This window comes from Balaenoptera physalus (assembly GCF_965194825.1).
Source record: "Balaenoptera physalus genome assembly, chromosome: 2".
NCBI lineage: Eukaryota > Metazoa > Chordata > Mammalia > Artiodactyla > Balaenopteridae > Balaenoptera > Balaenoptera physalus.
The window spans coordinates 43064260-43091100 of NC_138883.1; the positions used below are offsets into that span (position 1 = coordinate 43064260).

Genomic DNA, 26841 nt, shown 5'->3' on the forward strand with positions numbered 1-26841 from the left:
GTCTGACTTATTTCACTTAACATAATGCCTTCTTCACTTGCAAAATGAGGTAGATGTATAAGCACTAATAACCTAAACTAAGTTGAACTGGAATCTTCATCCCTTTGGCTAATACTGAGTATTCTCCCCTGCTCTTCCTACCTTTTTTTCCCCCAAAGCTAGTCATTCCTATTCCTCTCTATCCCTCATTTTCATGGTTTTCAGGCCACTTATGAGCCCATTTACCTACTTCTGGAGTTTCTCTATTTTGGTATGGGCCCATAAATTACACAATATCGAAGATATGTCTGAAGAACTCATGGTATGATAGGGCTCAACTCTCTTGCTCCAGCTGCATTCTCTACTAATATGTAGCAGTAGGTTTCTTTGTTTTATTTTCAGTCATATCATACTGCTGATTCAGTTCTCTCTCACCTGGCAAATGAAAACCTAATGTCTGCCTAAATTTGGAGCTTTAGACCTCTCTCTGTTAAATTGTTTTTTTCCCTTTGGCTGTGCTGCACGCCATTCAGGGTATCAGTTCCCCAACTAGGGATCGAACTCGTGCCCCCTGCAGTGGAAGTGTGGAGTCTTAACCGCTGGACCGCCAGGGAAGTCCCCTCTTTCTGTTAAATTTAATCCAGCAAGTTTTGTTTCATCTTTCCAGCCATTCCATATCATATTTTTTAAATCCAGTTTTTTTTTTTACATATATTTGCTTTATTAATCCTCATTAGAAAAAACATGCTGATTTGGTTTATTTAACAAATAATGTGAACAAAGGTTCGGAAGGAATGATATCACAAAATTACATGGTTAGACAATGCCACAGCTGTAGTACAAATTTTGCTTTGTTTCCCAACTTAACATTTCTAAAAATGGGATACATACCACACTTAGGTTTCACCATGAATGTGACCTATAAAATCAATAATCAGAGACCACGTCCAGCAACCACAACATTGTCTACTTCCAGCTCATTCACAGGATCACTCCCCATGTATAAGCTCTCCTATCACATGGGACTCAGATATTCCATTGTCCCCACTTTCCATCCATCAGCCCCTAGCATTCCTCATTCTTACTGCCTAATTTAATCCCCATTTACTCTTTTAAACCTATTTTAATAAGACAAATGACTCTTAAGTTTATCTGACCTCTTACCATATCTCCTGATCAAGATACCAATCCCAGTGACTCAAAATTCTTCCCTATTCAGTGGCTGCTTCAGATGAAGCACATTATTAGAGTATTGATCCTCATCTAAACACAGAATCACAAATCCCAGTAACTTTCTAATATATCTGGCAATCCAGCTATACCTTGGTAACTATTCTTCTGTGCTCCATAAACACGTTCATCCTTTTCTGAATCTTTTCCATCTCACACGTACTCTTACTTTCACTTTCCACAAATGGGATTGACGCCTACTACATTGACCTATCACCTGAGTTCACTGTTGTTGGGCTGCACCCCACAGGCCTGCAGGCCCTGTACTTACCCAGCCTCAAGACCAAAGAAAGAGCCCGAGTCAGCAACAGAGACATCGATGGTGTAATGGATGGGGGGGATCTTACATGTCTGAAGCAAGGTACTGGAGCAACACCCCACCGTGTGCAGCAGACTGCAATGGGCAGGGCATGCAAGACATGGCAGCAGTCTTTGCTCCCTGGGGTGGGGAAGGGGTGTTTGCCAGTTTTAGGGGAAATTGACGTCAGGTCGGCTCATCGGTCACCAGGGAAACCAGCAGAGGAGCACGCCCCTCACCACCCCTTTGATAAGTTATCTTGGTGGAGATGTTCTGATCTAAAGATTAGAACAATCACTGGCTGGGGCCAGGGGCAAGTACATAGGCGTTTACTGATGAGGCTCTATGATTAAGAGGGAAGGTCAGTCAGGGGAGTAGGGTGTAGGTGAAGCAGGGACTGGTCAAGCAGGGGATGTACAGAGAGCAAGAGAACAACCATTTCGGCGGGCCTGACCGTACCCTCCACCCTTACATACCCTGCACGACCCTGACAGTCTTGGTCCACCCCTCTTCCGAGATATCCCTGGGTCAGCTATATAGAGGGGCACCAGATACCACAGATAGAATGCAGACAGCAGCAGCCAAGGGCTATCAAGAGTAAGATACCCAATATGCTGAGAACAGTCATTTGCCAGGATATAGGCAAATCTTGGAGCCAGTTGCTTACCAGGTCAATGGAGAGTCAATGGCAGCAGTGTCCTGTCCAGTTATAAGGAAGGTAAGTCCACCTCCGGTTTCCACCAACCCGGAGGCACCTCCACGGAGAGGGGAAGGCCCAGCTTTAAAAGAAACATTCTGGCGGCCTAGCCAGAAGTCAGCAGTCACAGTACAGGTCTGGCACCGCACGTTATTTTGGGTGCTATTAGGGGTGGACCAATTATATGACTTTCCAAACAAAAAACAGTTAATCCTGCTAGTTGGACTTGCATGTCCAAAAGCCAGCCTGTTCCATTCCACACAACATAGCCTGGCGTGGGGGTGAGGATGGGGGGCTCGTGAGCAGTAACCTTGGCAAAGTGTGTGATGTGTACTGTAATGTTTACCGATGGGGGTTCTTTTGACATACTGGCTTGCGGGACAGGAAGGTGGTTTGTCTTTTCCCCCCATCGTCAGTCATCCGCACGTGGTCGCGTTACCTGGGTCAGTTTTCCATGGACGTCCAGAGGAGGATGACAACAGCATCTCACTGTAGACCCAACAGTTAGATTCATCTTGCAGTGAGGCCATTGTTGCTTCCCAGTCCTCAAAGCAATTTCCTTCGCTCAGGCTAGGGATGAAATGTAAGACATGTGTCTGAAGCAAGGTCCTGGAGCAACACCCCACTGTTCGCGGCAGACATGGCAGCAGTCTTCCCTCAATCCAAATCTTTTTGAATCAAGAGTCTGGCATTAAACATATTAAATATAGTGCAACCCACAAGTTTGAGGAGCATGCTTTCAAGGTTTTCGTTCTTTTAATAAATACCTACTGAGGGCCTATTACATGCTAGGTTCAGAAACTCTAAGAATAAAGAATGGTCTCAGCTCATAGACTGTATTGGGGAGATAGACATATAAAGTAATAAGTACTGTACCGTACTGGCGATAATATGGTAAGTATTAAAGGAAGACAGAGAAAGGGACCAGTCGACTGCCTAGGGAATGGTGAAGAGCAGCTTCAGGGAGGAGATGTTCATTTATCCATTCTTGAATTCAAGCAGATGCTCTGTTAGGCACTGGAGGTACAAATGTAAAACAAAATTACTAGCCTCAGGGGCTTATAGTCACATTTACAGACAAAAAAACAAACTTTTAAAACTATTGATAAAAGCTAATGCTTGGATGAACATGGTACGTTAGAGGCAGAGACCAGGGAGCAACTTGAAATTTTTTCGGGAGAGGTGGGAATGGGCATACATAACGGAGGACATAATACGTGAACTCTCTAGATGCTTAGTGGCAGTTTTCCAATCTAGAGCTACAGGGAGGGCATTCCAGGTTGAGATAACTGCACATGGCATGAGTCTAAGGAAGTTGGTGAGGCGTAGTAATATGCTGTCTATTGACAAGAAATGATGGGTCCAAATCATTAAGCCCTTTACTAATATGCTGGGGAGTTTGGGCTTTATAGTTATTAGTCACCATTCAAAATTTGTAAGGGAAATACAATGTCAGGTTTGTGTTCAGTGTGATCAGTTTGTGTTCACTTATTCTGAAGTGGAATAGACCAGGGTGAAATGGAGGGGACAGAGAACTGTGGTGAGAAACCAATTTGCAAGCTATTGCAAGAGTCCATGAGAGAAATGACCATTAATTAGGGAATAATTAATGTATATGTGACAAATTACCTTTAAAATGTTATCATATGGGAAAAGATGTAATTTTATATTTAATGACAGTAAAATTGTAATAAGGCATTGATCAGTTTAGAGCTGTTTTCTCAAGCACTGTGCTAGAAAAATAATACTCTGATTTAGTCAACTAAAGTTACATGGTCAGAGAGGCTTTATAGTTCCAGATTTATTAGTGCCTCCTAATTAATCCTTTCTAAAGTACAAGATGTAATCATAATTGCAGCTCTCATAATGTAGCTTTATTTAATTAATTAATTAATTTATTTTTGACTGCGTTGGGTCTTCATTGCTGCGCACGGGCTTTCTCTAGTTGCGGTGAGCGGGGGCTACTCTTCATTGCGGTGGGCTGGCTTCTCATTGCGGTGGCTTCTCGTTGCAGAACACGGGCTCTAGGTGTGCGGGCTTCAGTAGTTATGGCTCAAGGGCTCTGGAGCGCAGGCTCAGTAGTTGTGGCGCACGGGCTTAGTTGCTCCGTGGCATGTGGGATCTTCCCGGACCAGGGCTCGAACTTGCGTCCCCTGCACTGGCAGGAGGATTCCCAACCGCTGCGCCACCAGGGAAGTCCCTGTAGCTTTATTTTTAACCTCTTTTTCAACTACTTCTGCAGGTTATGTCACCAAAATGAAAATGATAACTACTCTTGAACCGATGTTAACAAACTGTTCATTCTTAGTCATCAAAGCCCTCCTCAAAACTAACAGTCACTTATGTCTCCAGGAATAACTCACCTTCTTTAACTCAGAAACCAATTTTGGGTCCAGAGTGGCTGGGAAGGTGACCTAATCTTAGGCTTCTTGAGTGCACTATACAAGCTGTCCAGTTTTTAGTTGATGAAGAAGGGTTTTCATCAGCACCAATGACTCAAGTAGTAGCATTTATAGCCAGAAACCTAGAAGTCTCCTAGGCCCCTCTCATTCAGTCTTTTACTATCCTAATCAGTTGCAAAGTCCTGTTATAAGTTTAGTATAAACCTTGTCTTCTCCGTTCCTACTCTGCAATCAGGATTATGACACCAGCTGCTGAATTGGTCTCTCCATCCTCTCCACAGTCCATTTTCTGTATTGCAGGCAGAGTGAGCACTCTCACATGCAGATACAATCATGACACTCTTTGCTTAGTCTTTCAGTGATATTCTGCTGTTCTCAGATAAGGCAGCAGCTATATCAGCCTGCCAGTGGTTTCCCAAACGTATCCTGCTACTTCACACCTCCCATAATGTGCCTAGAATGCCTGCTTTATCTAGTGTCTTTTCTTCTTTATCTTTCCAAACTCTGCTGAAGTATCACCTCCTCTGAAAAGCTTTCCCTGACCCCTGTGCTATTAGTCTATTTAGATCCTCTTATCTGGGTCTCCATGGCACCCTGTGCACATTACAGCACATTAAAATATTTTTGTCTGCTTAGTTTACTGTTGTTTCCCTAGTGGCCTAACAGAGCACCTGGTATATAGTAGGTTCTTGGTAAATATTTGAAAAGTGACTAACACTTATTACTGTAAAGCGATTGCTTATTTACTGTGCCTTCACCCGGATAGCAGGGCCTCTGTAGACCAGCACCTGGCATAGGACTGATTATGGAGTAGGCACTCACTAGTTTTTTAAATGGGTGACAATGACATGGAAAAGTGGCCAGCTGAACTGCTTCCAGCTCGCTTTGTAGCTGGTTGGCAAATGACAATAGAAAACTGCTTTAAACTCAGTATGTAGCTATCCATCTACATGATTGACCACATTAGTGCTTTTGAAGCTGACCTCTCAAAGAATATTTCATGCCACATTTCGTGAATGCTCATGACACATTGTAATAAAACTTCAAGTAATGAATCAGAGCTTACAATGAGCTGGAATTACAGTGGTGTGTCCCCTTTTACTAAAGGGAGGTAATTCACTAGAGAATAGTACCAGGAACTGTGTTAAGGTCAGGACACATTTGGGCTGATTTATTACACTCTTCATTTCTGAGGAACTACATAATGAAGATTTATTGCTAACTATGAGGTATGGCAAGATCCTAAACCATCAATCACAGAATCAGTTACCCACAGCATATTTAAGCTTGTAAAAGCAGAGAAAATTGACTTAAACATTTAATACGGATTTTCATAAACCATACATTGAGCATAGAAGTATTTGTTTGCTGAACTAGCAACCTATTTCATTAATATTCTACTATAAATGATTTTCATTCTATGCCTACAAGTGGATGGGCAAAAATGGAAGTTTTCTGGTTTCCTCACACGCATACTTCAGGCCAGGGTCAGGTTTGGAATAGAACCTAAGGATGTAGATTTTTTGATATTGTCTCTAAGATGAGAGAATTAGACTTTTTTGGTCTTTCCCATTATTTCTGTGTTAGTTTCAAACAAAAAAGTTTGATATTTTATTCTGAGAGGATAGAATAGATAAAGGTGGTTGAATTGACGTAATTTTAAAAAATAGATTCAAAATAGAATGATTTAAGAGAGTGTCTATCAGCTACAGTTCTATTACTCTAAGCTCTTGTTAACATTCGAGGCAATGTAAATTATTTCTTGGCTGTCTGATCCATGCATAGTAACATTATGGTTTTGTTGAAGAACCAGTAAGAAATAATACTGCTAAAGAAAAACTATCATAGGGGAACTTTTGATAAATTATACATTTTTATTACAGAAAATTCCTCTTTTTTAACAATAGCTATGATTTCTTGATGCAGGCATAATCCTAAATTCATTATCTCATTTAATCCTCAAAAATCCTTATTGGCCAACAAATGGAAAAAAAAATCTTGCTCAGAGAGCTTAAGTAACCTTGTATAAGATCATACTGCTCCTATGTGACAAGTTGGAATTGCTTTTCCTATTGCCCCACACAACCTTTTGAGAAAAATGACAGCTAAGTTATAAATGCGGACATCAGGCACGCCTAAAGGAAAAAAAAAAATCCAGAGCCAAAATATTTAAATAAATGTGTCAAGATATATCTAAAATTAAACAGTGTATTGAAGGGTGTGATTTGTTCTGCTCCAGAGAAACTATTCCCAGACAGTCTAGATTATGTCTCTAATCAATATGCTCAGTGAGGGAAAGATTCCGTTTTCTGAAAAAGAGCCCACACATTTTAGCTGCAAATAGTTAATTAGTCATTTCATACCCAAAAGAGGAGAGTAATTCTTTAATGTCCATATGGCATACGTTTTCCAAGCTTATTTTTGCATTCCCTTCTGTCCTTTAAAACCCAGCCCGACAAGATCACTTGGCAATGTGAAGAAATGTTACCATGTGTATTCTATCAAGACGTGCATGGAGCCCCTCTTCTCCAAGTCTTTATCTGATAGAGGTTGTTTTGCCATCTAGGCTTGTTGCTTTAAGTTATAAATTCACATTACAGGAACAATGACTGGAAAATTTATGTTAAGCAATTATTATTATAATATTTTAGATGTGATCATGGTATTGTGGTTATGTTATTCCAAAAAAATTCTCCTGTAGAGTTGCATGATGAAATATTTATGGATAAAATTATATGATGCCTGAGATTTGCTGTAAAATAATATGGGGGGGCAGAATTAATTTGTGGATGGGGCAGATTTGCCATGGTTTGGTGGTTGTTGGGCCTGGGTGATAGCTACTCGGGGACTTTTTTATACTGGTTTGTATACTTTTGTGTATTAAAAAGTAGAAGTTAAAAAAAAAACTAAAAAATACAAAATGATTGAATCACTTCTTGGGATATGTATCCATTTAGTGATAATTCTTACCTTCAAGTGCACCATTTAGGCTGTACATACAGCTCTCAAAGTATGTTCTGAGAAGGTTGCTTATTGTCCACAGACATCAGTGCATATAGGACAATGTTTATATTAGGACAACATTTTTATTCCTATTTTGGCATAACTGATGTAATTTTTCTCATTGGATTCCCCCCAAATAGCATCATTCTTCCCATTATTTCCTGGGAGGTTTTATTGTGGTGGCCATCACTGTTATTGTCATTATTGTTTTGTGCTGTTGTATTGTAATGGCAGCAGTTTCGGAGTGTGTGAGGTATCCTTTTGTGGATCGTGGCAGGTATACATCCTGTCACAATTGTCTGTGGTTTGGAAATATTTGTAAGGCATTGGTCTAATCATAATGTCCTTATCCTCACCAATTCCCAAAAAATCGCTTTATCCTTCACCAAAAAATTGGCAAAGCCTAGCTTCACACCCTTAGGAAAATTGATATGCCACACTCTCTAAAATTGTGAATAGGCATATTGAAAGAACGAAGAGAAAACTGTCAGCCTATGCCCTGTCATTCAGGGGCAAAGGGGGAAGCAAAAGCAAAGCAGCAAATGTTCAGCTGGTGAATAGATAAACAAAATGTGGTATGGCCACACAAAGGAATACTACTCAGCAATAAAAAGGAATGAACTGCTGATACATGCTACAACATGGATGAGCCTAAAAGTCAATTAAGCTGAGTGAAAGAAGCCAGCCAAAAAACCACATATTGCATGATTTATATGAAATGTCCAGAAAAGGCAAATCTACAGACATGAAAAATAGATTTGTAGTTGCCTAGGTCTGGGGTGGGAATGGGGATTAGCTGAAAATGGGCATTAGGGGTTTTACTGGGGTGATGGAAATATTATAACACTGGATTATGGTGATGTAACCAAGCAGGATTCTATGGCACCTTCCCAGGACAAGCCCCCGCCCCCCACGTCCTCTGCCTGCCTCTTGTTTGTAGAAAAGCTTTAGTTTCCCAGGCCTCCCCTGAGTCACAAAAGACTGGCTCAAGAGTTAATGATTAGAAGAGTGTGAACATGTAGTAACGAAAGATAGCAGTTGGGCCAGAAGAACTGGTAACAATTTGAACAATAGATCAGCCATACAGTAGAGTCACAGAATCTTTAGTTCCTCCCTGAAGGACATAGATAACAGTGTCTGACACACATTCCTGAGTTGTTTTACAGATACTAAAGCCCCCACCAGATGGAAGAAGCTAACTGCCTGTTGACCATGAACACATAGCCCCCAGATTGGCTGGAGCCTATGATGATGTTAATCCCTGTGACATCACCCTGTTACCTCACCATTGATTGTGCATCCTGCAGCTCTCTCCCTCACCTTGCCTTTAAAAACCCTTCCCTTGGAGAGTTTGGGTCTTTTGATCATTAGCTGTCCATACTCCTTGGTTGGTCTTGCAATAAACAAGGCACTTTCCTTCACCACAATCCGATGTCAGTAGATTGGCTTTACTGTGCGTGGGCAAGCAGACCCAAGTTTGGTTTGGTAACAGTGATGCTTGCATAATTTGGTAAATTTACTAAAAATCATTTAAGTGTACACTTAAAACTGGTGAATTTTATGGTATGTAAATTATACCTCAACTAAGCAGCACTGAGGACTTGGTTTTCACTCTACTTTTGACATTACTGAACATGTGAGGTGTGGCAGTTATCAAACTGTGGAATGGGGTGACCCAGGGAGAGGGTTTGCTTGTCACCTCTTACAACATTGTAAATGCCTACTCTCCATCTGATTTGGAACTCCAGCACCAAGAAGCTTTGTATCAAAAAATTTTGGTGGGTGGTGGATGTCTCTTAGAAATATATCTGCATGGCTTTCTTCTTATCACAAGGGAAGAGGCTTCCCTTCTTTTATCCAAAGCTAATCCCTCCACTTGGGCTCTAGACCTCATTCCCCGACCTATTCGGTGGCCATGCATCCTCAATTACCTGCCTCCTTCTCTTTCCCATCAGCATCTTTCGAAAACAGAAAACCCTCCCTCAACCTATCTTCTTCTCTAGCAACAACCTTATACCTTCTTTTCCCTTCCCTTTCTTAACTCATTGCATTCTAGATTTTGCCACCTGACCAAGATTGCTATTGCTTAACACATCGGTGACTTCTTTGGTTGCTAAATCCAAAGGACACATCTCAATTTTTAACCTATTATACATAACTTCTCTGCAAGTTTTCAAACTGTTTTTGTTTTTTGTTTTTGGAATTGACTTTGGCATTTTATTGTGTATTCAAAATTCTGTTAATACTTTTAAGACTTAAGATTTCCCTCCATTTATAATTTATATAAACATGTACAGAATGCACAAATATAAACATGTGTAATTTATTAGTTTATCAATAAACAGAGAGAATTTATCAATTAAAAAGCGAGTCTATGTAGGCTCTTGTTTTTCCCAGAACACATTCTTGGGAACTGCATCAAAAAATGGATCATTATAAAGCCAAGGGTGCTTTCCATAGAAACAAATTAGAATCAGGGGTCCTAGGGAATTCCGTGGTGGTCCAGTGGTTAGAACTCTGCGCTTTCACTGCTGAGGGCCCAGGTTCAACTCCTGGTCGGAGAACAACTAAGATCCTGCAAGCCAGTGGAGTGGCCAAAAAACAGAAACAAAAACAAAGAATCGGGGGTCCTATTACTTCAAAGCTTTAGCTTCAAATAAATCATAGGCACAACTAACAATTCTTCTTGAAACTTTCTCTTCTCTTAGCTTCTACAATGATGCCCTGTTTTGGTTTTTAACATATTTTATGGGTATTTCTTTGGAGTCTTCTGCTATTCTATCTACCCCTTTATACATATTCTCTACCATTTGGCTAGAGAATCGTTATCTTTGGCTCACTTCTCACCTGTACACACTCTCCGTGAGTCATCTCATTCTCCTCCACAGCTTCATTTACCATCTTATACTCATGTCCACCCACCCCACCCACTCTCTAACAATCTGTACCTTCAGCCCAGTTCTATTGCCTGAATTTAAAAGCTATATTATCCAACTACCTACTGATCTTTGTGGATGTCCCTCAACTGTCTTAAATTCTGTATGTCCAAAATTTGTAATCCCTTGAAAAGTGGCCCCATATCCTACTTATCATTCTGAAAGACCTTCCAGGAGCCGAAACCCAAAGTAGTCATTCTCAACTTCTCCCTCCCTCTTACTTGCCACCTTCAATCAGTCATGAAGTCCTCTGATTTCTCCTTCTTGTATATCTCAGTCTTACCTCCTCTCTATCCTTACTACTACTACTACTAGTAGTTCAGATTAATCAGATCTTCATCATCTTTCTCTCTCACTCTTTCTTACTTTTGCTTGTACTATAAGAACCGAACATGGTAGCCACAGAAGGATTCTGTGGGTTCTTTGCACTGTCACTTGAGTCTTTATGATCAGTAAATCTCTGAGAGGTAAATTTGATGAATATGGTCTCTTTGCAGAGTTCAGGGTCTGATAGCTGCAGGACTTGGAGATGGCATCAAAGATGGCTTTAGCAAAGTTGCTCATAGAAGTGCAGCTCTTAGCAGAGGTACAGCAGTTATCCACATCAGCCGTTAGCAGCAGTGTCTTAGGCACAAGAGCAGAGAGATAGTGTCAGTTATTTTAGGAACAAGAACAAGATGCACCCCTAATGAGACCCTGCACCCTGTCACCTTGCAAAGAGAAGGTCACCTGGCAAGAACAAAGTGCTTATTGATTTTGTTCTCCCTTCAGTTGCCTCATCCCACAGGAATTAAGGTGGCTTGGTCAGAATGATGGTACCATGGATGATAGTTTGGCTTTCTTGGGGCATTTGGACTGCCAGATTAACCCAATGGATGCAAATTCCTTCAGCCTCAGTCATTTACTGCCCTGGGTCTGTTTCAGAATGGACAAGATCTTCAGGACCTTGAGGGATTTACCTGGGAAGGAGTAAAAAAAATCTCAGACTCTTTGGTGGGCAGAGAGAAGAAATGTCCTCCAGGGTAGTAACCTCCATGGCCTTAAACGAGCGGCCCACCTTATATAACAAGTACCACTCCTTGTCTTGGGCCTTGCCTCCAAAGGCCTGACCATCACTGTCAAACGCTTCCATAAGCTGCCTCAGCACTGTCCTCCAGAGTTCTTCCCAGGGCCTCAGGGTCCAACCAGAGGACTGGTGTCCTCATTTGTCATTTGGTATGTTCTTTAAAGACCAAAAGCACTCATCATCTCTTTCCTATGTTACTGCAAGTTTTCTATCTGAAACATTGTCCTGCTCCTTCACATTACTCACACTGCTGCCCAAGAGATCTTTCTAAAACCCAACCCTGATCATGTCATCCTCCTGCTTAAAACCCATAACCATTAGGACAAATTCTAGATTTCTCATATGGTGAACACAATCCTTCAGGACCTGACCCCAGCTCACCAATCCCTGGCATTGTCTTCCCACCATTCCCCTCTTAGAACTCTAATAACCATCCTGAACTATGAGCACTTCCCTAAATGTGCTGTATTTTTTTCAATTCACTGCTGTGGCTGTACACTGCTCCCTCTTCTCTGGATGGTCTTCATCCTTCAGGACTTAGTTCAAACATCCTTTTTGCTGGGAAGTCTTCCCTGGGTCTTAGGTGCCCCCACTTGGGGTTCCATTTCTGTACGAACCTTCTATTATGTTGTTATCTAATTTTCTCTTTCTCTTTTGTATCCACCTTTAGTATCTACTTTGAGTCTAGGGATGGTTTTTTCTTTGGCCGTGCCAAGAGGCTTGCAGGATCTTAGTTCCCCAACCGGGAATTGAACCCAGGCCCTTGGCAGTGAAAGCCCAGAGTACTAACCACTGGACCACTAGGGAATTCCCCAGGAATGGCTTTTTAACTTTGTATTCCCAGAACTGAACATACAAAGTATTAGATAAATGTTTTTTTTTTAAAGGAATTCCTTTATTTTTATTTTTTATTTATTTATTTATTTTTGGCTGTGTTGGGTCTTCGTTTCTGTGCGAGGGCTTTCTCTAGTTGCGGCAAGTGGGGGCCACTCTTCATCGCGGTGCGCGGGCCTCTCACTATCGCGGCCTCTCTTGTTGCGGAGCACAGGCTCCAGATGCGCAGGCTCAGTAGCTGTGGCTCACGGGCCTAGTTGCTCCGCGGCATGTGGGATCTTCCCAGACCAGGGCTCGAACCCGTGTCCCCTGCATTGGCAGGCAGATTCTCAACCACTGCGCCACCAGGGAAGCCCAGATAAATGTTTTTTTATTTATTATTTATTTATTATTTTTATTTTTGGCTGTGTTGGGTCTTCGTTTCTGTGCGAGGGCTTTCTCTAGTTGTGGCGAGCGGGGGCCACTCTTCATCGCGGTGCGCGGGCCTCTCACTATCGCGGCCTCTCTTGTTGCGGAGCACAGGCTCCAGATGCGCAGGCTCAGTAGCTGTGGCTCACGGGCCTAGTTGCTCCGCGGCATGTGGGATCTTCCCAGACCAGGGCTCGAACCCGTGTCCCCTGCATTGGCAGGCAGATTCTCAACCACTGCACCACCAGGGAAGCCCTGTTTTTTTAAATAAATCAATGATACATAGAACAACCAATGAGTGAAGGATATAATGAATTAATAAAACAGAGCCTGTAATTTTTTTCCCTTCATTTATAATAGCTCAAGAAGGCAAGCCAACTTACCTTCAGAGGAGAGGTCCAGACTTGTTGCTCTAAATTACTCCTGCACAGTAAAATGCCTACAAAGAAGGAAATTACTAAGAGGTTATCCTAGTAAACTCTAAGGGAGCAAGTTCTCTTGATCCTTTCTTCGTTCTGACCTTTGTTCTGACCTCTGCTGCCAGCTGGTTTATAAACACAATCAGTATCTAGTTTCAGACTTCCCAGAGATAAATACTTTGATTTTTGGATTATTATCCCCTCTTGCATATGAGAGAAGACAGTGGGGAAGAAAACTAACTAGAAGTGGGTTATTTCAGTGGGTATCATGTTCCTTAACCCTACACACTTCTTTCCGGCTGTAGTCTTCTTTTGCATTTACACGTCAACGTACACCACAGTGCAAATACATCATTAAGCATATCATTCTGGGGTAGCACTTCTTTCTAATTATATCTTAATTATGATTCAGTGTTTGTTTCTAGTTTGGTAAGCAGGACATGAAAAAAATGTCAAACTAAATACAGTTGGCAGATGTTTTGCTTTAAACACATAAACAACTGTTTTTTTTTTCCCCCCAATTGTAATTTAATTCTTCTGGAAAAATACAAACATGCTTTGTAGTTTTTGACAATATTCAACCACTTTAAGTCCATAGGATGAAAACATCTTTTATTAACATTTTTTCTTGGCAAATATTCATATTGTACAGAAATATATCAAGCAAAATGTGCCCTTTCCCCCCACATATGTGTGGATATATACACATTGTTTTATACAAATGTGATCATTGGTTCTAAAACTTATTTTTCACATAATATACCTTAGAAATCTAATTAAGTCTGTAATATACTCTCACCTCTCTCTTTTTAATAACTATAGTTTAATAGTTTTTCATGGATGTATTTTTTTTTTTTTTTTTTTTTGCAGAGCCCTTTTGGTGACATTTAGGTTATTTTTAGTTTTCCACTATTATTAAAAGCTACAGTGAACATCCTTGAAAATAAATATATAATGTTTGTGAACATGGACAAGTATATCTATAGGATAAATTTCTATAAGTGGAATTGCTCAAGGTCCGTATCAATATATGTCTATACAGATAGATATATCCTTTATGTATCTGTAATGCATCTCCAAAAGTTGTACCAATTACACTCCCACCAATTGTAAGGAAGATTGCCCATTCACCTTTTCAAGCACAAGGTATAATCTGTCTTTTTAGTCTTTGCCTATTTGATAGATAGAAAATGGTATCACATGATTATTTTAATGTAATTTTCTATAATAGTGATTGGTATTGAAGACCTTCTCATGTGGTTATTTTATATTGCCTATTTATGTTCTTTGCCCATTATTCTACTGAGTCGATATCTTCTTACTAGTGGCAACACCAGAATTTCTATATAGGAAGAGCTTAAGTTAAGCACCCTTGTTGGAAAGGTTAAAGCTAAGGACCTTGCCTTGCAATTGTGATGGCACAGTACTTTACATAAGATTGAGAAAAAGTCAATTGTCCTTATCAAAGAACAGAGGACAGGTAATGGAAATAGCCTACCCATCTCCCAGTTCCTCCTTGATTTCATCACTGCTTTTATTTTTATAAGAGCTCTTTGTTTATTAAATAAATCCGTCCATTTTATGTTTGCTGCAAATATTGTTCTTAGTTTTTCTTTCAACTCTATTTAAAGTAATTTTCACCCTTAAGAACTGTAATTTTTGGGACTTCCCTGTTGTCACGGTGGTTAAGAATCTGCCTGCCAATGCAGGGGACACATGTTCAATCCCTGGTCTGGGAAGATCCCACATGCCGCGGAGCAACTAAGCCCGTGCGCCACAACTACTGAGCCTGAGCCCTAGAGCCCATGAGCCACAACTACTGAGCCTGCGTGCTCCAACTACTGAAGCCCGCGCACCTAGAGCCCGGGCTCCGCAACAAGAGAAACCACTGCAATGAGAAGCCCGCGCACCGCAACGAAGAGTAGCCCCCGCTAGCCGCAACTAGAGAAAGCCCACCTGCAGCAACGAAGACTGAACACAGCCAAAAGAAATAAATTTATTTAAAAAAAAAAAAAGAATTGTAATTTTTATATGAACTATTTTATCATTTTTGTATGGCTTCTGGAATAACTATAATATTTAGAAAATACTCCCATAATACATTTATGGTGTCACACACTTATATTTAAATTTCTGATCCACGTGGGATATATATTTTTGAAAAGAAAGAATACAGAGATCCAAATTTTTAAAAGAATGGTTAGCTGGCTAACTTAAGGAAGATAAACACATGAGCTTCCTTTTGTTGCGATTACTCAAAACTGGTTTCTGTTGCTTTGTAATATTTCAGTGAGGACACTATTTATCCAATATTTATTCTGGTTCAGATTACACCTTAAGACAAATTAAAGGCTTTTAAAATAAAGTTATCTCAGGGGAGAATAAAGTACAAAATGGCTAGATGCCTACCTGCAGTGTAGTGCAACATGAAGTTGAATTTATTGCCACCAATACAAGACAATTCTTTGTGAGCCAGTTTCTATTATTTTGTGTGTGTGTGTCACTCAGCAAACTTGCCCAAAATATTCTATTATCTAACTGATAGGATGATATGATATATTTAGGTGATTTCTTTTTGTCCTCTTTTTAAAAATAAAAAAAATTGTTTATTAGAGTATATGATTCTTAAAGTCAGGGAGTACGTTTTATTCAGCACCATAGTGATACTAAATAATTTTTGAATAAATAGATGAATGTCAAGCTGTAGAGTATATATCTTAAAAGGTAAATTTGTGATCATTAAATTTGGGATTTAGAATTTTAAAAAGTGAGGTAGTTTTCAACCTGTGATTGGGGGTTTTCTTCTATAATTTTTTCTTTTATTAAAGAAGAAGAAGAAAAACCTAGGTCACATTCATGTCCAGAGTTTATACACTGAGCATAGTTTAGTTCAAAATATATCAAGAGTCAAAAAAGATAACATTGTACTTGGATACAAAAGAACCCCATCAGAAGAATGTCCTCATTTATTAAAAGGATCACCAGTAAGATAGATCAATCAAGCCACCCTCTCCTCTGCTGAGTCTTGGGAATTAACAACCCAGGATATTAACAGATAAGGCTCTGCTTCTTGCACCAATGCCCTTGAGGCTGAGGGACCATGACAATGGTGTACAGCAGTGGGAGAAATGAGTTGGGAGACAACAGTATAAAAGCATATAAAAGGTCTGAGCCCTGATCATCTGAAGCTTCTGAGCGTGGCATTTGATATTCCTCATAGGATGATGACCTAAGACTTTACCTGACTCCTCTGGCCCTCTCTTGAACTGGAGAGATGGGGCAAATCCATGCCTTGGTTTAGGGCGCTTCATCAACATCACTTCTGTTTTAAGCCACTAATAACCCTGGGGAAAGCATGACTTGGTGGTCTTTCTACTCTGGGACCAGAAGCAGGAAATTGAGTACTGGCTTTATTGGTGTCATTTTTATACTTCCCTTTTCATCTATACATATCCTAAATGAAACTTTTCTCTCTTTTTTAAAAAAAATTATTTATTTATTTTTGGCTGTGTTGGGTCTTCGCTGCTGCGCGCAGGCCCTCCCTAGCTGCAGAGGGAGCGAGTGGGGGCCACTCCTCGTCGCTGGGCGCAAACCTCCCATTGCGGTGGCCTCTTTTTTTGTTGCGGAGCACGGGCTCCAGGCACGCGGGCCCCAGCAGCCGCAGCACGCAGGCTCAGCAGCTGTGGCGCACGGGCCAGCTGCTCCGTGGCATGCGGGATCCTCCCGGACCAGGGCTCGAACCCGTGTCCCCTGCACCGGCAGGCAGACTCCCAACCACTGCGCCACCAGGGAAGTCCCTCTCTCTTTTAAGTGCTGGATTTTAATGAGTGCTTAATTCAGTTTGATCATGTGGGTGGGCTAAGGAAACTACAACAGGCAGTAATTTTTTTTTTCTTTGTCAGCCCATAGAAGTCATCCTTAACAAAAACAACCTTGGCTTCGGCAAAATGTAGGCAGTAGTATTAAAATGTAGGCTTTTTGCTTAAATTATTAAGAGAGTTTCTTTGATTTTCCTTACCAATGGGGCATTGGCCAGGGAGAACAACGTGGTAAGATTTTTGACCTCTCAGTTTCTGAAGAAAAGCTTCTCAGGGACATAAAAATCTTTCTCATTAAGTACCAACAGTTGTTTATATGTTCACATCTATTTGTTGATTTTTATGTATTTATGTAAGATATATATTTTTCTTTATTTAAAAAATATCTTTTATTACCACCCCCTCCCTATTATCATACAATGGAGAAGTGTTCCTCGGTCATTAATTTTTTTTTTTTAAACATTCACATGACTTGCTTTTTTTTTTTTTTTTTTTAAATATTTTTGGCTGTGTTGGGTCTTCGTTGCTGCACACGGGCTTTCTCTAGTTGTGGCGAGCGGGGGCTACTCTTCTTTGTGGTGTGTGGGCTTCTCATTGCGGTGGCTTCTCTTGTTGCGGAGCACGGGCTCTAGGTGCATGTGAGCTTCAGTTGTTGTGGCTTGCGGGCTCTAGAGCACAGGCTCAGTAATTGTGGCACACAGTCTTACTTGCTCTGCAGCATATGGGATCTTTCTGGACCAGGGCTCGAACCCTTGTCCCCTGCACTGGCAGGCAGATTCTTAACCACTGCGCCACCAGGGTTAAAAAGCCAAAAGTCCCTCAATCATTAATTATTACCCCCCAGGGTTTTTTTTGATGTCTTCTGTGGTTTTATTTTTAATTATAAAATTAATACATGCTCTTGATAAAATATTCAAACAATACAGAAAGGTATAAACTAAATTTAAATCCTCCTTTTCTCAACCCATTTCTACTCTTCAGTAGTAGTCACTGATAGGTAGTTTGGTGTCTTTTCAGACATTTTTTATGTGTATAAAAACATTTTAAACAAAAATTGTTCTTTTTTTTTCAGAACCCGGTTTGTATTATAGAGAAGAGAGACATCATTACTTTGGGGGGGGGGATTTTTTAAAAATTAATTTCAGACTTGTAAGAGAGTTGCAAGAATAGTACAAAAGCTCTTCTACACCCTTCACTGTGATTCTCCACCTGTTAGCATTTTACCACTTTTACTTTATGATTTTCTATCTATATACAAACATATTATTTTTTCTGAACCATTTGAAAGTAAGTTGCATTCATGGTGCCCCCTTTCCCCTAAATACTTCACTGTGTACCTCCTAAGAACATTCTCTCAACATAGTACAAGTATCAAAATCAGGAAATTAACATTGATAAAAATACTATTATCTACTCTACAGCTTTTATTCTATGTCTCACTTTTAAAATGCATTATCTTTTTTTGAAAGGAATACATCAACAGATAATGTGCCTCAAAAATTTTTTTACACTTGTTCAAATGAGCAAGCTGGTTGACTAACCACAGGTGAGTGAGGCATGTCTACCTCCCTTTTAGCCCCATGTTTCTTCACCTCTCCTGCCACACACAACCCTCAGTAACCAGGCTTAGCATTTCCTGAACTTGCCTTGCCTCATGCTGTGATTCACATTCTCTTCCCCAAATGTTGTCCTCCTCCTTTCCCTTTTCTGGCTGGCAAAATTCCACTTCACATTCAAAGCCTCTATCTGAAACCTCTCCTAACTCAACCCCCCTCTGCAGAACCCCTAGTTCTGCTTCATTTATATTCCCTCAGCTTTCTGTCCAAGGCTGCTTTATAGTATTTCCCATTATACCATCAGTGTTTGCATTTCAACCTGATACTCATACTATTTTAAACTTATGGAAACCAGCACCTAGTTCAGGGCTCAAAATAGAATTGTCAATAAATGCTTGTTTAATACTGAGTGATCTGTAAGTCTTTTCTTCTCATGGGTGGGTGCGAACAAAATGAAGGAAATACTAACTGCCTTCCTGTAAGTTTTATTCCTTTCTTATTTGATCTAAAGAGTGTCATACTGAAGCAAGGGAAGAAAAACTTTATAGTTTAAGAACCTACCCAAACTGGAAACTACAAAATATTGCTGAAAGAAAGAAGAAGACCTGAATAAATGGAAAGACATTCTGTATTCGTGGATTAGAAAACTTAATATTGTTAAGATGGTAATATCCCTATTTACAGGTTCAATACAATCCCCATCAAAATTCCAAAAGTGTTGTTTGCAGAAATGGAAAAGACGGTCCTTAGATTCATATGCAATTGCAAGGGACCCAAAAAGCCAAAGTAATTCTGAAAAAGAAGAACAAAATTGGAGTAGTTCACATGTTCCAATTTCAAAGCTTATTAAAAGTGAGAGTAATCAAAACAGTGTGCTCTTGGCATAAGGATAGATAGACTAGTGGGGTAGAATTGAGAGTTCAGAAAAAAACCCATTCATCTATGGCCAATTGATTTTTAAAAATTGTAGTAAAATATATGTAATATAAAATGTTTCATCTTAACCATTTTAAGTATTCAGTTCAGTGACATTAAGTACATTCACATTGTTGGGCAACCGTCACCACCATCCACCTTTAGAACTCTTTTCATCTAGCAAATCTGAAACTCTATACCCATTAAACAGTAATAATATGACCAATTAATCTTTGACAAATGTGCCAAGTCTATTCAATAGGGAAAGAATAGTATCTTCAATAAACGGTTCTGGGTCAGCTGGATTTCTACACGCAAAAGAATGAGGTTGAACCACCCCACCTCATACCATATGTAAAAATTAATGCAAATTGGATCAATAACCTAAATATAAGGGCAAAGCCTGTAAAACTCTTAGAAGAAAGCATAGAGATAAACCTTCATGACCTTGGATTTGGCAATGAATTCTTAATTTGACACCAAAAGCACAAGCAACAACAATAAAAAGTAGATACATTGCACTTCATCAAAATTGAAAACTTTTGTGCATCAAAAGACATCAAGAGGACTTCCCTGGTGGTGCAGTGGTTAAGAATCCGCCTGCCAATGCAGGAGACACGGGTTCAACTCCTGGTCCGGGAAGATCCCACATGCCGCGGAGCAACTGAGCCCGTGCGCCACAACTACTGAGCCTGCACTCTAGAGCCCACGAGCCACAACTACTGAAGCCCACGTGCTTGGAACCTGTGCTCCACAACGAGAGAAGCCACCGCAATGAGAGGCCCACCACTGCAGCGAAGAGTGGCCCCCGCTCGCCACAACTGGAGAAAGCCCACACACAGCAATGAAGATCCAGTGCAGCCAAAAATAAATAAATTTAAAAAGAAAGTCAAGAAAGTGAAAAAGACAACATACAGAATTTGAGAAAATATTTGCAAATCGTATATCTGATAAGGGTTTAAAATCCAGAATATATAAACAACTCCTACAACTCAACAACAAAATGACAAACAACCCAATTTAAAAATGGGCAAAGGAGTTGCATAAACGTTTCCCTTGAGAAGGTATACAAATGGCTAGTAAACACATGAAAAGATGTCAACATCATTAGTCACTACGGAAATGCAAATAAAAACTACGATGAGATACAGCTGCACACCTACTATGATGATTATAATTTAAAAAATGGAAAACGGCAAATGTCATTGAGGATGTGGAGAAAGTGGAACCATAGTACATTGTTAGTGGGAATGTAAAATGGTGCAGCTTCTGTGGAAAACAGTTTGGCAGTTCCTCAAAACTTTAAACACAGAATTAGCATATAACCCAGCAATTCCACTCCTTGGTATATACTCAAAATTACTGAAAAGAGTGACTCAAACAAATACTTACATGCTAATGTTCATTGAGGAATTATTCACAGTAGCTGCCACCTAGAGGGGTGGGATAGGGAAGGTGGGAGGGAAACGCAAGAGGGAGGGGATATGGGGATATACGTATGCATATAGCTGATTCACTTTGTTATACAGCAGAAACTAACACAACATTGTAAAGCAATTGTACTCCAGTAAAGATGTTAAAAAAGAAGAGATACATACACCCCAATGTTCATTGCAGCACTATTTACAATAGCCAAGACATGGAAGCAACCTAAATGCCCATCGACAGATGAATGGATAAAGAAGATGTGGTGTATATATATATATACAATGGAATATTACTCAGCCATAAGAAAGAATGAACTAATGCCATTCTCAGCAACATGGGTGGACCTAGAGATTATCATACTAAGTGAAGTAAGTCAGAGAAAGACAAATACCATATGACATCACTTATATGTAGAATCTAAAATAGGACACCAATGAACTTATCTATGAAACAGAAACAGACTCACAGACATAGAGAACAGACTTGTGGTTGCCAAGGGGGAGGGGAGTGGGGGAGGGATGGATTGTGAGTTTGGGATTAGCAAATGCAAACTACTATATACAGAATGGATAAACAACAAGGTCCTACTGTATAGCACAGGGAACTATATTCAATATGCTGTGATAAACCATAATGGAAAAGAATACGAAAAAGAATGTACATATATATATGTATAACTGAATCACTTTGCTGTACAGCAGAAATTAACACAACATTGTAAATCAACTATACTTCAATAAAATAAAATTTAAAAAAAAGAATTATTCACAGTAGCCAAAAGGTGGAAACAACCCAGGTGTCCATCAACAGATGAATGGGTAAACAAAATGTGGTATGTACATATTATACAATGGAATATTATTCAGCCATAGAAAGAAATGAAGTTCTGATACATATTACAACACGGATGAACCTTGAAAACATTATGCCAAGTGAGTGAAGCCAGATACAAATACTGTATGATTCCACTTACATGAAATATCTAGAATAGGCAAAACTGTGGAGGCAGAAAGTGGATAAGAGTCACCAGAGCTGAGTTGGGGGCAGGGGAAAATGGGGAGTCATTGCTTAATGGGTACAGGGTTTCTGTTAGGAGTGATGAAAAAGAAAACAAATAGTGGTGATGGTTGCACAGAATAATTGATACTACTGAACTTTACACTTAAAAATGGTTAAAATGGCATATTTTATGTTATATATATTTTACCACACCAAAAAGAACCTATTTGAACCTACCTCAGTCTGAACTGCATATGGTTATTAGACGCTGGTTACTTTCTAGAGACAGTGAGGGGAGAGACAAATACAAAAATTCAGAATCAAGGTAAGGAAGATTGTCCTCCTAAAGTTTAGAATCTAAACCTCTGGGTTTCCAACTTTAGTGTGCATCAGATTCACCCGATCCAGTTGATTTGTCCCTACCAATAAAGATCCTAATTCATTAAGTCTGAGGAGGGCTGACCACCAGCATTTTAAACAGGTTCCCCCCAGGTGAGTGAGAGGCAAAAACTGTGAAAAGAATTTGGCGTTTGCTATTGCCTGGAGAGAACCTGACTGCAACATTCCATCGAATCTCTGCCCTTTTAGTACCAAGCTCAGGTTCCTGCTCTCACAGTCTGTCCCAGCTCACAGCAAGGGTTCTGGACTCCCATCTGTGCCCCCAAGCCTGGGGACCAATCAGAGGGTCCGTCTTACGCTGACTCAGCACCAGGTCACAGTGACAGCACCAGGTCTCAACTGTTCCTCCTGATCTGATCTTGTAACCCAGCTCTAACCTTGCTCCCATTTTCTATCTCAGTTTGATAACCGGGTCTTTGTTCTGTCACCAAACCCCTGTCCTTTTCTCGCCAGTTTTCTCAGGGGAGACTGTCCCTGAATCTTGGTCTCAGGACAAAGGTTTTCTTACCTTGGCTCAGATTTTAGTTTTTTGTTTTTTTAATTGAAAACACTCACCTTCAGCACTTTGTAAGCCCCACTCTATTCCCCAATCCCTCCTCACTCCCATTCCCTCCCTCCACACACATACTTTCCGTTTAAATTCCCTTTCTTGTCCACGCCATCTCCAGGTGTTTGGTGCCTTCCCTGGGGCCCACTTCTGACTTCATTCACCTTCCCATGAACATCCGTGAACAGACTCTGCAGGTCGATCCCAGCAAGCTGTGTGCCAGCTGTGGAGGTGTGTCCCCAACATACTGGCACCCAGCCCCAGCCTTATTCTCCAGGACTTGCCTTGTCTTGGATTCCCTGGTCCTGGGCCCTGGAAAATCCCATTACCTCCACTGTTTCCTTCCTGCTGCCCACTGAGGGGAAGAGAAAAGGAACTAACAGTTATGGGCCTCTTCAATGTTTTGGGTGCTTTGCTAAGAGGTATTTTGCAGATGGCATTTAATGTAACACATTATTTTAACTTTTTTCGGGGGTGGGATAAGAATATGACACAGAGAGGTACAGTAACTTGTCCACAGAAAATGCAGCTGGTAGATGGCAAGACTAGGATTCAACTGAGCTGCCTCTAGAGTTTCTGCTTTCTGGCTTTATCATGCAGGTCTGGACTGTCCTGCAGGTTGCTGGCGGGGAGAGGCATGACAGCTGCAGGTCTCCACTGCTCCCTTTCCTTTCAGTTCACTCTCCTGTGCAGTATTGGAGCACACCTGGCTCCTCTCCTGGTTTGTTGAGTATTCACAGTGTGTCCCAGCACCAGCAAGAGGTATTTTTTCTCACATTCTTTCCGTTCTTGTTTACTGCTAATTCACTCTGTGCATGAAAACGTATGTCTTTTAAGTTGCGTGTTCATTGCTACTAAACTCCTAAAAACAGTGAAGTATCTAAAAACTCCTAAAAACACTGAAGTACCTTTTTCTTTTTTTGTTCCATAATTAGTTTATTATTATATTATAAAAAATGTATTTTGGTGTGGGGAAAATTTCAATTTAGTTGAACATTTTATCTGCACATAATCTCTAAATAGAATTAGATAATGAGATAAAGACCACCAACTACCCCCGCAACCAAAAAACCCTTCTTATCTTTCAAAATGCCTTATGTAAATCTCCTTAAGATTGAGTTTCCTCAATGCTGTCTTCTTTTTAAAGAGGTATTGAGCTACTTTGTACAGGGCTTGTACATCTCCTACACTTTCCTTCTCATTTCTACCCTTTCTCTGATCCACTCCAAATACATAAGTCCCTGCACCTGGATGCATATCTGCCTCCATGGACATATTCAAATTACATATGAAAACTTCTGTGGTGTGACATTCTCAGAAATTCTAAAATCCTATTAGTCCCTTGATGAGTTAAGTTCAACAAACTTTTTTTTTTTTCACACTCATACTATGTCATAATATTGACATTCAGTCCAGTAATCCTCCACTGTAACAGCTCCTTTACTTTGCAGTGAAAACTGATTTGTGTATTTTTTGCCTCTGAGTCCTTGTGGGTTTTTTTTTTTAAATTCAAACAGAAAGTCACACAAATTATAATCATCCCCATCAGTTCACTCAGTCCCATGTAATTTTTTTTTCATCTTGATCTTTTGTTAGCACTTTTATGAGCTCATCAGTTTTCCATTAGAGTTCTGAAAATGCTTATTCATTCAGTTCAACAGTATAGTCAGTTACCAGAAACCTGTACTTGTCAGAGTCTTTTCCATGAATTCCTTGAAGATGAAACCCTTTTATAGGAACATATTTGCAAAAGCATCAGAGTACACCCAGAACTGTCTGTAAATGACAAAAGACTTAAAAATGACCACGGTTAAAGATTTGATGAAAGTTCATAATAATGCAATTGACAAGGAAATTTAGTTATTTCTGATATATACATTTTAAAGTAATAACTAGAATTATGACTTATAACATTATACCAGAACATATAAGATTTTTAGAAATTTCATGTGATGTCTGAAACATTTATATTAACAGATTTCCATACAAATAACCCAAAGAAAGTTTAGTATTAGTTGTTTTGTTTGTTTGCTTGTTTGTTCTTTTATACTGCAGGTTCTTATTAGTCATCAATTTTATACACATCAGTGTATACATGTCAATCCCAATCGCCCAATTCAGCACACCACCATCCCCACCCCACCGCGGTTTTCCCCCCTTGGTGTCCATATGTTTGTTCTCTACATCTGTGTCTCAACTTCTGCCCTGCAAACCGGTTCATCTGTACAACACTGAAGTATCTTTAAAAAGCTGGAGAGTATACAGTGATGACCTGCAATCTGTACCTGTTGACCAGCAATATTTTCTATACCCTCAAATTAGACCTGCTTTGATCTCATGGTCAACAGAAACCCACTTCTCACCAGCTGGATATACATACAGAGCAAGAAAGAAACCCCTAGAACTGAATTCCTCAGTCATTCTGTTTAGGCGATACTACCCCGGAAGACAACTGGGTCATTGCCAAAATGCCCATAGCGTAGCTGGAGTTTTTGAATTTTTCTATAAGGAAAGGAGCATCTACAGGATTCTGATGATACTGTTAATTCCTCATATTTGTCTGGTCCTATACAAAATTTTCCTGGATTGCTTTATGGAGAGGGCAAATGCAACTTCCATCCCAGCAGAATTTAAAGACCAATCATATGTGTAACTATTATAAGGAAGCACATTTCAATTCCAAATAGAATTTAATCAATTTCTATTACTAAAACTAAAATTATTCTAGACACCCAAGCACTAAACCTTGGAAAAATTTTTAAATTCTTTTCATCTTCCAAGTCCAGTCAGTCACCATATTCAGCTGCCCCTCCCTTCTCACGAATCGCTTGCTTAGAATCCTTCCCTTTTGCCTTGTAATTAAGGCCAGATTCCTTGGCTTGACATTCAATGCAGCGACAATCCTGTCTCCAGCTTTATTTCCCATGATTTCCCTATGCAAATTATGGTACCAGAAAATGCATGTCCTCCCTCCTATGCCTAGTTCATTCCATTCCCCCGACTTGGAACACCCTACCCTTGTAACCCTGAGTCCTAATTTTCCTGTCATGCTAGCTCAAGCCCCACTTTCTCTGTGGAAAATTTCCCTATCACTTCAGCACACAGTTCATGCTAGCTCAAGCCCCACTTTCTCTGTGGAAAATTTCCCTATCACTTCAGCACACAGCTCTCTCTGCTTTCTCTCCTTCTCCTTTGTCACATAAATCGTGCACACACTCTATTTAGCACAGTGATCCTGACACCTAGTAAGTGTTCAGTGGAGCAGGCAAGAGGATGGGCTCTGGAGCCAGACTTCCTGAGTTGGTATCTCAGCTCTGCTGCTTGCTTTGCTGTGTGATCTTTGACAACTTACTTAACCTCTCTGAGCCTCAATTTCCTCATCTGTGAAATAACAGTATAACTGTACGTCATAGGGTTATTATATATAAAGGTATTTATCCTTTTATGCTGATATTCCATCTTCTTCACCTAATGTTTGCTTTTTGAAGGTAAGTATTAGCAACTTATGCCACTCATCCCACCACCTCAGAGAGAGTTCTGGTTTAGGTACAAGGATATATTATGGAGGAATACATGACTGAGAAAAGCACCATCTTGCAAATGTAAGTTGTGGGATAGCACAAATGGAAAAAAAGTCCAGAAGGAGAGGAAACAATGCTTGGCCCTGGAACAGAGGTGGGAAATGCAGGGAAAGAAGGAATGTCAGCAATACTCCTGAAGGAAAGGGATTTTCAGATCCTTAGAGAGGAGAGATGAAAGGATTTTGGCCAGTGGGTTTGAGGCCCAGTTCATTTCCTTTGGAAATGGAGTACCTTTGGCCACCTGTAGGGGCCCTCCGATTCTAGAGTGCTGGAGAAACTAGTGCAGGGCTCAGAGCTTAGGAAGTGGGGCCGACAGTCTACTCACG

The 26841-nt window shown here is 40.2% G+C and overlaps 1 long non-coding RNA gene across 2 annotated transcripts; it reads right to left on the reverse strand.

Annotated features, from left to right (window-relative positions):
• Positions 1 to 9916: 9916 nt before the first annotated feature.
• Positions 9917 to 26815, reverse strand: LOC309655383. 2 transcript variants are annotated; one of them, XR_014260792.1, is made up of 6 exons: positions 23016 to 26815; positions 22226 to 22267; positions 20954 to 20994; positions 13237 to 13292; positions 11275 to 11504; positions 9917 to 11169 (listed from the first exon to the last, which is right to left on the reverse strand). It is a non-coding gene; the product is annotated as an uncharacterized lncRNA (long non-coding RNA). The 2 variants fall into 2 exon arrangements; XR_014260791.1 differs by lacking the exon at positions 11275 to 11504.
• Between the last annotated feature and the right edge of the window lie 26 nt (positions 26816 to 26841).